Source organism: Taudactylus pleione, unplaced genomic scaffold (assembly GCF_031769625.1).
Source record: "Taudactylus pleione unplaced genomic scaffold, aTauple2 ptg000017l, whole genome shotgun sequence".
Taxonomy (NCBI): Eukaryota; Metazoa; Chordata; class Amphibia; order Anura; family Myobatrachidae; genus Taudactylus; species Taudactylus pleione.
The window spans coordinates 17,337,278-17,350,997 of NW_028284419.1; positions in this window are offsets into that span (position 1 = coordinate 17,337,278).

Genomic DNA, 13,720 nt, shown 5'->3' on the forward strand with positions numbered 1-13,720 from the left:
TGCCTGTGCTTCAAATAAAGAATTGTTTTATTAAAAGTATTGTTAAATAATGTTTTATTCTCTATTTTTTAACATTTTTCATAAAAAAAAAATATTGCTACAGGAAGCCTGAGACTGGGTGCAGTGCGCATGTGTGACCTGGCAATGCTAGGTTACACAAGTGCAGAAGGGACCTTGACTTGCTGGTGATACGATAAATAACTGCTTACTACTTCCAGCCAGCATTGTCGGGGAAGTTGAGCAACTTTTTATTATTTAATTTATTTTTTATTTTATTTTTTAATTTGTTAACAGGCCTGAAAAACATCACAGCATTCGAAATTCTCTATTTTCAGCCTACAATCCCTCCAGATGGATCAGGTACACTGTAACACAAATGGGTCTCTTATGCATTGCATGCATCTGCTACACTCCAGGGACGTGCAGTCAGTGGAGGCAGAGCCTCCCCTGTCTAACTCCTGAGAATTGATATAAAAATGATTAGAATAATATCAAAAAGATATATATGACTTATAAACATATTTTTGTTTATTGTAATCATTTTTATAGTTAACACTCACCAGCTTTGTGGAGCTCCTTGGGACTGCAGGGAGAAGACAGATGAGGCAGCAACAGCTCAGCCTCGCTTCTGTATAGACAGACACTGCTTGCAGAGCTGGAGGCGGGGCCACACCATGGTCAGTAAGCTGCACAGAAAGAGAGCTTATAGAGGCATGTCCCTGAGTATGGGAGGCATGCCTCGAGTACTGATGGACACATTGGATGTGTCATGTGACCAGGAAGTACACTGCAGTATTTACAGATCAGAGCTCTGTCAGCAGCAGCAAAAATAGACACAGTGATGCAGGTAGGAGAATCAATGGACACTGAAGCTTAGTGTAGTGAGGGGAATGAGGGGTGAGTTACAGTGAGTAGGGGATGAGACAGGCTTGGAGCCATTAACCTCATCGCACTTCACTGCTACACTCATGGAAAGCTTCATTATCCACATATATTAATATGAAGTAGATAGTGTATATCTGAGAACATTCTCCCCTGAGTCACGGAACCTGCTCTGTCTCTAAGTTTTGCACAGTAAAACAACTAGGCCAAGGGAGCCAGTATTGAATCTAAAAATCATACACTGCACCCAGTATATATTGTACTAATTCACAAAACATGTGCATTGAACATCTGCAATTAAATGAACAAGAATAAAAAGTATATTTTCACTTTTTATTTCAATAATAATTTTACTCTGGCCCACGGCGTAATATCAAGCATTTTTGTGCCTGTCTAGTTTCTATTGACATTTGGCCCTATGCATGTATTTAATAGATCCCAGATGTATGTAGTACTATTATGTATTTATATAGATATTTAGAAATGTTATTTTAATGTGAATTTAATGACAGCTTTTATTTTTTCCATGGAGTTAAATTATGAAATTGCATTAACCATTGCTACTATGTGGTCTATTTTATAATGACATAATTAACAGTAATTATATTTTTTATCAATTTTTAAGTGGTTCTATAGGGAGCCTAATTACTGACAAGTTGATTAGATGCATCAACAATTAAAAGGCATAACTTTGAATCCCCTGTAGGTGATAAAGTAATTTCAAAACATTACTTATGGTACTTTTTAAATTAACATCTTATTAGTTACATAAAAGCAAAATTGCAATAGTATAGAAATAGTATAGTAATAACTACAGTTTGCATTAAACTTTTTTGCAATACAGATCAAACAAACCAAAGTAATAGTATGAACAAGCACCTAACTTGGCTCATCTATTCTGCATCCCATTTTATTTCTGGTCTATTTGTTGTCCAAATAAGATTGTAGGTGTGTAAATAATAGAGTATAGAAGTATCAAAGGTCTATAGTATAGAAAAGTTGTACACAAAGCAACAACAAAAATAGCATCCTCTATAAGGTATGTGATTTGCTTTTTACTTTTTTGTCCTTTGACCTTCCCTTACATTTACTCAACAGTCAGTGATGTCAAAAGAGTATTTTATTTTAACTGTATTATAATCATAACAGAAGACATGAATAAGAGACACAAAACTCTCAAAATTTCATCTTCTTTGTAGGCAAACACCGAACGCCTGGTAAATAGCTATGGGCATGCATTAGAGTTGTACGCACTGCCAATGTTTTTTCGCAGATGGAAGGATTTTTTTGCAAAACATTCATCTGAGTCGCACTGCGCATTTATCGGGGTACATTACCCTATTCGCACCCTATCTGCATGCTGCAAGTCTTTATTCACAGTGTCATTGACAGACAGGGAGCATTTGGGGGAGGCAACAGGGAGTGTCGGCTAAAAACGCAGGTGTGTCTCGACCGCTTTGAGGGTCACATCCCGCATCTGTGACCTCGCACACAGGAAGCATGGCCCCAGCATCTCTGTTATGGCGTCCATTCTTGGTCACCTCCCTGACTAGGGCCCTTCTCACCCGATCGCTCAGTTTAGACGGACAGCCAACTCTAGGAAGAGTCCTGGTGGTTCCGAACTTCTTTGATTTATGGATGATGGAGGCCACTGTGCTCATTGGGACCTTCAAAGCAGCAGATATCTTTCTGTACTCTTTCCCAGATTTGTTCCTTGAGACAATCGTGTCTCGGAGGTCTACAGACAATTCCATGGACTTCATGCTTGGTTTGTGCTATAACATGCACTGTCAAGTGTGGAACCTTATATAGACAGGTGTATGCCTTTCAAAATCATGTCCCATCAACTGAATTTACCATAGGTGGACTCCAATTAAGCTGTAGGAACATCTCAAGGATGATCAGTGGAAACAGGATGAACCTGAGCTAAATTTTGAGCTTCATGGCAAAGGCTGTGAATACTTATGTACATGTGATTTCTTAGTTTTTTGTTTTTTTATTAATTTAGCAAAAATCTCAAAAAACCTTTTTACATTTGTCATTATGGGGTATTGTGTGCAGAATTTTGAGGACAAAAATGAATTTATTCAATTTTGAAATAAGGCTGTAAAATAACAAAATGTGGAAAAAGTGACGCGCTGTGAATACTTTCCGGAAACATTGTATATATGGTGACTATTATTAATCTTCTTTCTTTGTACTATCTTTCCACTAAAGTACAGTACAAGTCCTTATTTCCTATTAACAATTTACTTGAAAGTGATGCAATTCATTTATAGGCAGCAGCAAATCAACTATAAATAAAGCACATTACACAGGTCTGCGATGCAAAAGCTTTTTTAACGAATTTATGTGAAACTTATAGATTTTTGGCTTCTGAACAAGAAAATGACTCCCGATTTTGCATATCACATCACGTTTTTCTGCAAAACGTGTATTTATGAATAAGTAATTTTTTTCATATTCTTTAAAGTAATAAATGTATTCTGCCTACATGTATTATAAAACAGTGTCTTAAATGAATTCAGTTGGTAATATAGAACGTTGCAATTCACTTCTCGTCATAAAACTTCCCCCAGCCCAGTGCCAGATTAAGGTCCATATGGGCCTGGAGCTGAAATTTACAAAGGGCCTAAACCCCATACTGTCTAAAGGAACATTGCACACACAAACCAACTACAATAATAACAACAAACAAGTAATTTAAAAAATGTAGGCAATGTCAAGGATCCAAACCATACAAAGAAATTGTCAGGGAAATGCTTAATAGTTACAGAAGCCTTGGCTGCAATATGAGTTTAAAGGTACATTTGAATTCCCATATTGAGCATTTCCCGAAAAATCTCGGAGACTATAGTGAAGAACAGGGTGAACGGTTGTTCTACCAAGACGTTACAGATGTAGAAAGAAGATACCAGGGTCGTTGGGACGTCAGCAAGATGGCTGACTACTGCTGGATGATACACAGAGACGACACAGAAAAAGCTTATAATCGAAAAGTGACAAAATTAAGTTTGAAGACAAAATTAAACAAGATATTAATGATTTTTTTCAATAATTATGGTTTTGTTTCTATTATTGTTTGATTTTATTGTTATTTTATTATGTAATTAAGACAAAAACACAGTGATATAATCTACACTTCTTCGTATTTCACAATAAATATGTCAAAAACAATTAAACTTCTTGTTTTTTCTTAAAAGTGTATGTAACCCCCTTATAGGTAAATGATGTGGTAATATTTTTTAATATACGATTTCTTGATGTAAACAGAACTATAATTAAAAATATAAAAGGGTTATTAAAAAAGCTTTCAATACCTTAAATTTCGCAGACCTGTGTTATTAATGATATAAAGAATCCATAGGGATTCTAAAAGGTGTTTAGAGATACTATTTGGTTCCCAGAGAATGAAACGGTGAAAAAAAAACCTGTTCTGCATATTGGGCAGAAATGTGGAGTACAGTAGCAGGCACTACAAATAAAGAAAATATATATATATATATTTCTTTGTGGTATGAAATATATAAAAAATTGATTCAATATAACACTAAGCTTTATTTAATAACAATATTAGTAACCATTCGAACAGCATGGCTCAAGATGAACTAGTAAGTATCAGTCTCTTTGTTTATGCATTTTATGGACAGTCGTGGTGCTGAATAATTGATGCTATATCAGTATGCTTCATGTTTGCATGCCAAATGCAGAAGAAGGACAATACGTGTGGTTCTCCAACCTGCTTTAAATCCATCTATTACATTTATTTATACTTTTAATATGTGTTATGTATGCACCTGTACAGAGACAATTTCACATATCCGGGGAGGAACTTCAAAATTCAGGATCAGAAAATTCCTGGAATTATGTTTTTGGTATGCTGAGCTGCCAGGTTAAAACAAGTCATAAAAGCTAAGAGTCCACTAACTTTTTAAGAAGTATTGTACAATTCAAGAACTGAGCAGATTTTTGCACTTCCTGTAAAAAGCCATACCAGGATCAAAATAATTGTGAACTAAAATGATGTCAGCATTGCATGACTAATAATTCATATTTTTATACTGCAATGTATTGGGTGATATTATTGTTTACAATGCATTTTATTAATGTTCATGATCAATCATATCCTTACAGAACAGAGTAGGTATATTTAACTAATTTTGAAATTTGCAGCTGTTTAGGACAAACTTGCCAACATTTGAATTCTCCCTAGGGATAGCCATCAACCATCAATAGCTAAAAACCGTCTATAGTCATCTGCTCTAACTGCAGTGCAGAACTACTAGGCCGTCAGCCAGTAAGGCTGTCAGCCAGTAGCCCTGCCCCACGGCGCCGACACAGGCTCTGAGTCCGGCAGCTTACTTAGTTCAATTCAAAAGGCTGTGGCAGTCAGTGTGTATCAGTGTCTCTGACCGACGTATGCCTGCCTGCTGGGATGGGTCTGCTGGCCCGCCTCACTGACATGACACTGGCTGGCTGAGCTCAGCTTTCAGTCAACAGTCCAGCCCCGCCCCTGGCTCACTCACAAGCTCAGCAAACATTAGCAGCCACTGGCCACGCATGCGTAGAGGGAACCTTGCCCATGTACAAACCTCTGATACACAGGCATTTCTACAGAGGAGGTGGCCCGTGTGCAGTCTCTGACACGGGCCCCCTCCTCTCCGTCCGGCAGCCAGAAGCACACTGAGCTGTGCGCGGCCAGTGCCGGAGTTATAGACTCTGGACAATAGAGTGTGCTCAGAGTCTATAGTGTATGCACAGGTCACCAGGAAAATGGCCGCCGTGGCCATTTTCCCTGTACTGCGCATGCGCAAACGACGGGAAAATGGCCGCCGTGGCCATTTTACAGTCGTTTTACAGCGCCGGACCCCCGCGCCGACGTGGGACTCCGGTGAGGTAAGTAATATTATGGGTGCAGGGTGTGCGTTGCGGGGTCCCCTGGACCCAAGGGCCCGTGTTCCCCACACACCCTGCACCCATTATAGATACGCCCCTGCTCTGATGGCAGTAACCATCAATGGTATGCCATTGCATAGTTTTATACCATCGATAGTTTCTTCTGTGTCTTCCATCGATAGGTGGCACACGAAGGCCATCCCTAATTCTCCTCCACAGGAGAAACCCAGAGAAGGAATGCAGCTGCCCATTTAGGGGGCGGGGCCAGGAACTTTACATCACGGTCATTTAATTTCATCCCGTCTCCTCATTATGGACTCGCGATTCTCAGTAATTTCCTTCCCATCCTGCCTACTTCACTAGGAAGTGGACGGGATCCGGAGATCTACTAACTCTTCTGGGGGTACAGGGGAGTACCTGATAAATCGGGAGTCTCCCGCAACCCCCGGGAGAGTAGGAATGTATGTTTTAGGATTAAATTAGTTAAGTTAATACTTTGAATTCTAAATAACATGCCTAAGACACAACTTACTTTTCCTTCTTTTGCATTGATTAAAATATTCCCAAGCTAATTAATGGGATGGTTACCAGATATTAGGCCTGATCCAGGGATGAACGCTAATGCCACCACAGCTGTGAATGTGTACGTAGTGCCGGGATTTGTTTTTAGACATGACCACCGGTGGCCTTGCAAATCCAAGCAACAAAGATTCAGCAACGGTCACAGATCAGTCAATAGTCGGCCCTCTGTGTAACCCTATGTTTGCGCAGAATGGCCATGGCATTTGAGACGCCAGAGCCATTTTTCTGTGGCAACCGTCCCCCACCTCCCTTGGTTGTCTCCCACAAATGATCCCTGCCTATTGATCCCTTTGCAACAAAATCCTCACTGCGAGCAACGACGGTAATGTAACTGGCCTGCACAGTGTGACTCTGACGTCTGCGCAGTGTGACTCTGACGTATGCGTGGTGTGACTCTGACGTATGCGCGGTGTGACTCTGACGTATGCACGGTGTGACTCTGACGTATGCGTGGTATGACTCTGATGTATGCGCGGTGTGACTCTGACGTATGCGCGGTGTGACTCTGATGTATGCGCGGTGTAACTCTGACGTATGCGCAGGTTTCCAATAATCACTCAACTGCATAAACGTCGGCATTGCGTCCATCTCTGAATCAGGCCCATTATGTGAAATTGACATGAATGTACAGTTGATACTATGACATGCTGAGTAAAACGTAAGTATCTCTATTTGTTCAGCTTAAAAGGGAATGTAGTGGGCATCCCGTTGGTCAGAATCCCAGCGCCAGAGTCTCTACAGCAGTCTGAATACCGGTTCCAGAATCCCAACCGCTGACAAACCAACGGAGGGCTTAGAGTTAGGCACAGGGGCATTTCAAGAGAGGAGGGGGCCCGTGTGCAGTCTCCATCACGGGACCCTCCTCCCAGTCTGGCGGCCTATAGTTAGGCTGCGGGGGGAGAGTTAGGGTTAGACTGCGGTTTGGAGGTTTAGGGTGAGGAAGAGGAGGGTCAGGATTAGGCTGTGAGAAAGGTGGGTTAGGGGGAGGGATAGGGTATAGGATACTTACAAAATTCTGTCGGAATTCTGACTGTTGAGATGCCGCTGTTGGTATTCTGACCATCGGCATCCTGACTGACGGGATCCCATACCCAACCAACTTTAAAGTGATTGGTGTTAGTCGTAAGAGCAAACAGAACCAGAGATGAGGTCATAATCACTAATTACTGCAGATGCTGTCCTGCCTCCTGTGATCCTGTCCTGATCTCCTCCTATTCCTAACCTTGTATGTGCGAGATTTTTGGTAAACTCGCACCTAAATGGATATGCCACACAGAGTGATGTCCCGATTTTTATGCTGTACTTAAAGGATTGCACAAGGGTTTACACATTTCTGTGCGAGTCTCAATCTCAATCTATTCACAATAATGATGCAAACATGCCCTTACTGCACCTGGCAGGGTTGGAAAAAAAACTGATTTTTTGTTTTTGTTTTTTAAACCCTGGTTTTGGTTTAAACCAGTTTTTTTTTGTTTAAACCAGTTTTTTTGCATTATTATTATTATTATTTTTATTATTATTATCCTTTATTTATATGGCGCCACAAGGGTTCCGCAGCGCCTTACAAAGTACATAAACAAATGAGCACACAAGAAATAGTTATTAACAGTACAAACAATACAGGACATATACATGATTTATACATTGCTGCATGACACTTAAATAAGCGGCATGGTGTCAGCAACAAAGTGTTAGGTGCTATTATAAATTAAAGTATAAGTAAGGGAAGGAGAAGCAAATGAGGTAAGAGGGCCCTGCTCGTGAGAGCTTACATTCTAAAGGGGAGGGGGCAGACAAACAGGGGGACACAGATGGGCTGGATTGTAAGCAAGGAACATGGAGTAGTGGGTTAGGATGAGCACTGGAAAGCTTTGAGGAAGAAAGGGGTCTTGAGAGTCCATAAGAAGATTAGGAGCCAAGAAGCAATGTTATCAGGGAATTTTGAGCCAAGTCCAGGGGGACGAAAAAAGGCAGCTACTCAAGGAAGTTGGAAGAGCCGACTGATATGGGCATTGAATGGAAATAATGAAATGGAGTATTTAGAAGGTAATAGTAGGTGGGAGTGACCAGACGATAGAAGTACCCCAACACTGTGGCAACCTTCAGTCCAGGGAGTGTGAAAGAATGTGAGGCCCCCAAAGGAGATAGCTGCAGGTGAGGTGGTGTCAGATAGGTAAATACAGAATTTGGTGATAGCTAGGAGATTCAAGAAGTTGAAGACAGAGCCGGCCCTAGCCAAATTAGTGCCCTAGGCAAGATTTTGGCATGTGCCCCCCTCCCCGTGGGATCCTGAAAAGGTGTGTGGCCAGCACAGCACGGTGTCAACAGCCACCCTCACCCATCACCACTATCGCATCAGAGCACCCCTCTCCCAGCAGTGAGCACCACAGCACCCCAGGTCTCTCACAGTTCCAAAATTACTTGAGTGTAGCCTACAGAACTGTCCAACTCAAGGTACAGCAACCGCTTTTCCCATCTCTGGCTGGCAGACCACAGAGGTGTGTGATGATTGCTGGAGGCAGAACCCAGAGCCGTGAGGTGTGACTCACTACTCTGAGCTCTGCAAACGCCCATGGTGCAGCAGACCGTTTGCTTATAGTCCTGAATGAGCCTCTGCCCATGCGCAGAAGCTCATTCTGATTGTGTGACACCTCAGAGCTGGCTCAGTGCTAACCACCAGCCGCCATTCAGGTGCTCCGCCCCCGTAAACTGCTGCCAGCTGTTCCGCTGCTGCCCACTCACTGTTTGCTGCTGCCAGGCCCAATCGAATCAGTCAGCTGAGCTCTGATCATGGACGCTATGCAGCTGCAGTAGCAGCTGTCAGAGTCTTTGCCCAACCGGCAGCAGGTGCCCCAGACGTGCCTGCACCAAATCTCCACTGGCCCTAGGCATTTGCTTGATTATAGACAGAATTGGCTTTCCAGAGGAGACATGAAAGAGGGACAGGGTTGGGAGGAGAGAGAAGGAGACTGTTAGGGTTGCTGTAGTGTGGGGTTGAGATTTATTTAGCGCAGAGGGATAAGGAGAGTGTGGGCATGTGGTGGGCTTCTGAATGAGGAAGGGTGACAGCATGTGGTGGGCAAGGTGGAGGTTTAGTGTGGCGTGGGTTGAGAAGAAGAGGTGTAACTCGAAGAAAAGGGAGGGTGCAGTGCTTAGGAGTTATGGGAGATGCGGTGGGGAGTACTAGATGGGATAAAGGGAAACAGAGGAGAGGAAGGGGGAGTGGAGAAGGTGGAAGAGACCATGGAGGGAGGAAAAAGATGGGAACTGGTGGTAGAGGAAAGAATTATGTAGCTTCTGAGTGATGGGGGGAGCAGAAGAAAAGAAAGACATAGGGCCTGATTCAGACCTGGTCGCTATGAGCGTACACTCGCATGAAGCGTATGCAAATATTTGAAAGTGGCGCTGTGGGGAGCAATCGCTCGCCAAGGCATAATCACGCCCATCGTACCTGTACAAGCGTTCACTTTGTGTATGCAGACTTCCCTTACCGTATGCAGAGACGCTCACTGCCCCACGTCATCTCCTGGAAGTTTATGAAAACATTGGTACATCGACCACTATCGGATGTAAACGCAGTGCTTGTGGTAGCTTTTTTTAACCGCAAGCATTGTGAGGAAAACTGAGGAAAAAAAATGGCTGGTGACGTGTACTATGACGCTGCCTGTTAATTATGCACACCTCTAAAACGGCGTTGAAACACTCGGGTACACCTGCATTTACATCTCCAACCCCCTGTTTTTACTGGACTGCCCCTGTTACCACCCACAAACGGCCTCTCCTGTCACTCACTCTGCTGGGCTGGTTTTGCTGGGCGAGCGAGGGATCTGAGATCGCACAGTGTAGTTCGCGCATGCGCACTGTGATGCATACTCATGCGCAGATTAACAACCATCGGCAATTGCGAATAGACTGCAGATACCATCCGGGTCTGAATCAGGCCTATAGTGTAGATGAGGGTATTGGGAGAGAAGCAGCAGTAGTAGTGATGAGAGAGATACAGGAACAGTACAGTTAAGATGTTAAAAAATCAGATAAAAGGAAGAACAATGAAACATTAATGTTTAAATTAAAAAAAAAAGAATCTTGCTATGTATTAGAAACCTTGATCAATCACGTTTTAATGCTTTCTAACATTAACAAGCCAAAGTTCTTAGGGTTTGAAATGATTTGTTTAACATCTTTCAGTAAAACAAATTTTAGACTAAACATAATTAAAACATGCTAAAAGCACTTTTCAGAGAAACACACAAACACAAAAAAAGGAGTTAAGCATTAGAACTGGAAATGTCACTGGCATTAAACATTTTGAATAAAAACACTAGTTTAGAGGCCTTTTCAGTCCCCAGTCTGTCTCGAAGCTTCGAATGAACTAAACTGAAAGAAGAAAAACTCTTTCTACACTAGCTGAAGATGCTTGAGCAATCAGAAGTTGTCCAATAATGGGAAATACATTGGGGTTAACTTTTTTTAATTGCGCTTTTTTTTTTGCTCGTCCACCATTCATAAGAGGTTACTTGTGACACCACAGAGACTAAAGGGTATATTTAAAAAGGTTTGATTTTGATTTTAGTGTGATTTCACATTTTCATTCAATTTTGCATTTGGAGATTTACTAAAGACAAAATCGAATATCAAATCGAACATAAACCCGAATTTCACTCAAATCACACTCAAAGTCGAACATCGGAAAAACATTGGTACTTTGACATAGACAAACACACAAATCCCTTATTTACTATTATTATTATACTATGATTTGAGAGCCCAATTCAGACCCACTCACTAGATGCGTTCGCATGCTGCCAAGGTATGTAAATCCTGCGATCGTACGGCAAGCATTAGCACGCCCACTATCTCCTGGCGCGCGATTGCGGTGTGTATTTAGACACCCACCAGCCTGTCTTAAGATGCCCACTTTCCCTTAGTAACACACGTCATCTAAAAGGAAGTGTATGCAACAATTGGTAGCATCAAGTACCATCGGAATCATACGCAGCACTTGTGGCAGACCATACCCTACCGCAAGCACTGCGAGCGCTTCAGTGTGTAATTCAGCCATGTGACGTGTACTATGACGCTGCATCTTAATTATGCACGCCTCTGAAACGTGTTAAGACGCTCAGGCATGCCTGTGTTCGCACCACCACTCCCCCGTTTCCATCGACCAACCCATCACCACCCACAAACGGCTGGCCCTGTCACTTAATCTGGCAAGGCATCTATGTACAAGGGGCGATCGCTTGGTGATTATATGGACTGGTTCGCGCATGTGCACTGCAATAAGTGCGCAATTTGCAAACATTGGCAGGATACGTGCGAATGCAGTCTAGCAAAGGGTCTGAATCAGGCCCTGAAATCGAACTTTAAATCGAAATTCAAATCCCCAAATGAATAGAACTGCTTTATGCTTTCGATTTTAGCATGAGTATTTCGGATTGACACAGATGCATGCATACATCATTGAGATGCATGCATGTATCTTAGTGTAAAATGCTTGTTAAATTTTAAAAATGATATGGGGTCCCCCCCTAAATACACAACTAGCCCGGACTTTTCATACCCAGTCCTGGTTGTGTAAGTACAGGGAAAAAATTGCGTAGGGTTCCCCTGTACTTAACACAACCAACATCAGGCTCAGATTCCATCCTGGTTCTGGAATTACAAGGGAAAAAATGCATAGGGTTCCCCTGTAATTTCCACAACCAGCACCGGACCCTTTCTACCTGGGGGTAATGTCACAGCCAGGGATACCCTATCACCAGTTTCCCCAGCTGAAACATTACCCCTGACAGCTAGTCAGCCCAGGCTAGGGATCTCTGGGGAGTTGGGGACCCCCCCCAATAAAGGGGTTCCCCTCTCCAGGGGCTATCCACACCACCCGTGGGCGGTGGCTGGCGGGTTGATGGTGCAAGTTTAGTGTAAAAGAATATAAGTGTAAATATTGTCTTTACAGTAGAACTGCAGGTCCTAGCAAGCCTCCCCCACATGCTGGTACTTGGAGAACCACAAGTACCAGCATGTGGGGCATTAAGGGCCCACTGGTACCTGTAGTTTGCCTGTAAAGAAATGTTTAAATAAATGCAATACATACACACCTTGACATTATAGTTTTAATACATACATACACACTTACACATACTCATCTACATTACCTGGACTAGTCCTTTTCTCTCTGTAGGCATCCTAGGTCTTCATAAAATAAAAAAATTAGAAAACCCGAGCCACGCAACAGGTAACAACCATGATGGTTGTTACCTCCCGAATGAAGAGCTCAGTCGTGGTTTTTCCCTTTGTAGGGCTGTGTCTGAGTGTTCATTGGCTAAGAGAGGTCAGCCCCCGCCTCTGTCAGCCAATGAATCGTTCCCACCATTGAAGTCAATGGTGAGAGCCGCAGGGTTACTAAAGGTGATTCTGCGGTTCCACCTCCCACCTAAGGATACTGGATTCCAACCTCTATATGCACCTGCCTATACCTTCTAAACCCTGCCTATAAACCTCTAAAATTGACGCTATTTGCGTACGCAGTCATACAGTAAAATAAAGACTTTAGGCCTTGAACATGTGTTCCAAAGCACAAAGTATTATTCAAGTAAAGTACAGTCAGTTACACGCTGTGATCTAAGTACAATTTAGCGCAAAGAATTATACAGACCCAAGATACAGTCATACATACGCACGCGCTCTGGACCAGATACCGGCATCAGCAAGAAACCTCCGTCAATCAGCAATCAGCAAGAAGACTCCAGACTGGGGTCACAACACACACATTTATACCCTCACAGAAACAGACAACACAATGGAGAAGTTTGTTGCTGATCCCATTGGTTCCCAGTGTGGGTGCATCTGTTACAGGGCATTTAACAGGTTGGTTAAAATGGACACAGAACAGCCTCTAACAGCTTGTTGCCTTCTCTATTTCTCCTGCATGCAAATCTAGGCTGTTGGTTTCACAAAATACATTTTGGTGCTTTATATCGCTACAGTCCATAAGTTGAGAATGCATGATGCTATCTTCACACCGATGATACCGGGAAGCTGTTGAGAAAGTGCGGATCAGTATAATATCAAACACAGCTTACTTATCACGTATTAAACATTAGATACCAAAATAGTCTTTATTTCACAGCATTTGTAATAAATGAATAAAACTTGGATGTTATACGTTAAGGCTATGGAACCTTTTATGTGAGTGTGCATTATGTAAGTATTAGGGGTTTGGGAAAAGACGCTAGTTAGGTTTATCTGATTTGGGGCAGATGTGCACGCATGCAGCTAATAAACAGCGTTCGCATGCAGGATATTGTGCATTCGCTATTGTGCGTCATGTTAGCAGCGCAACTGTTTGTAATGTGAGGTG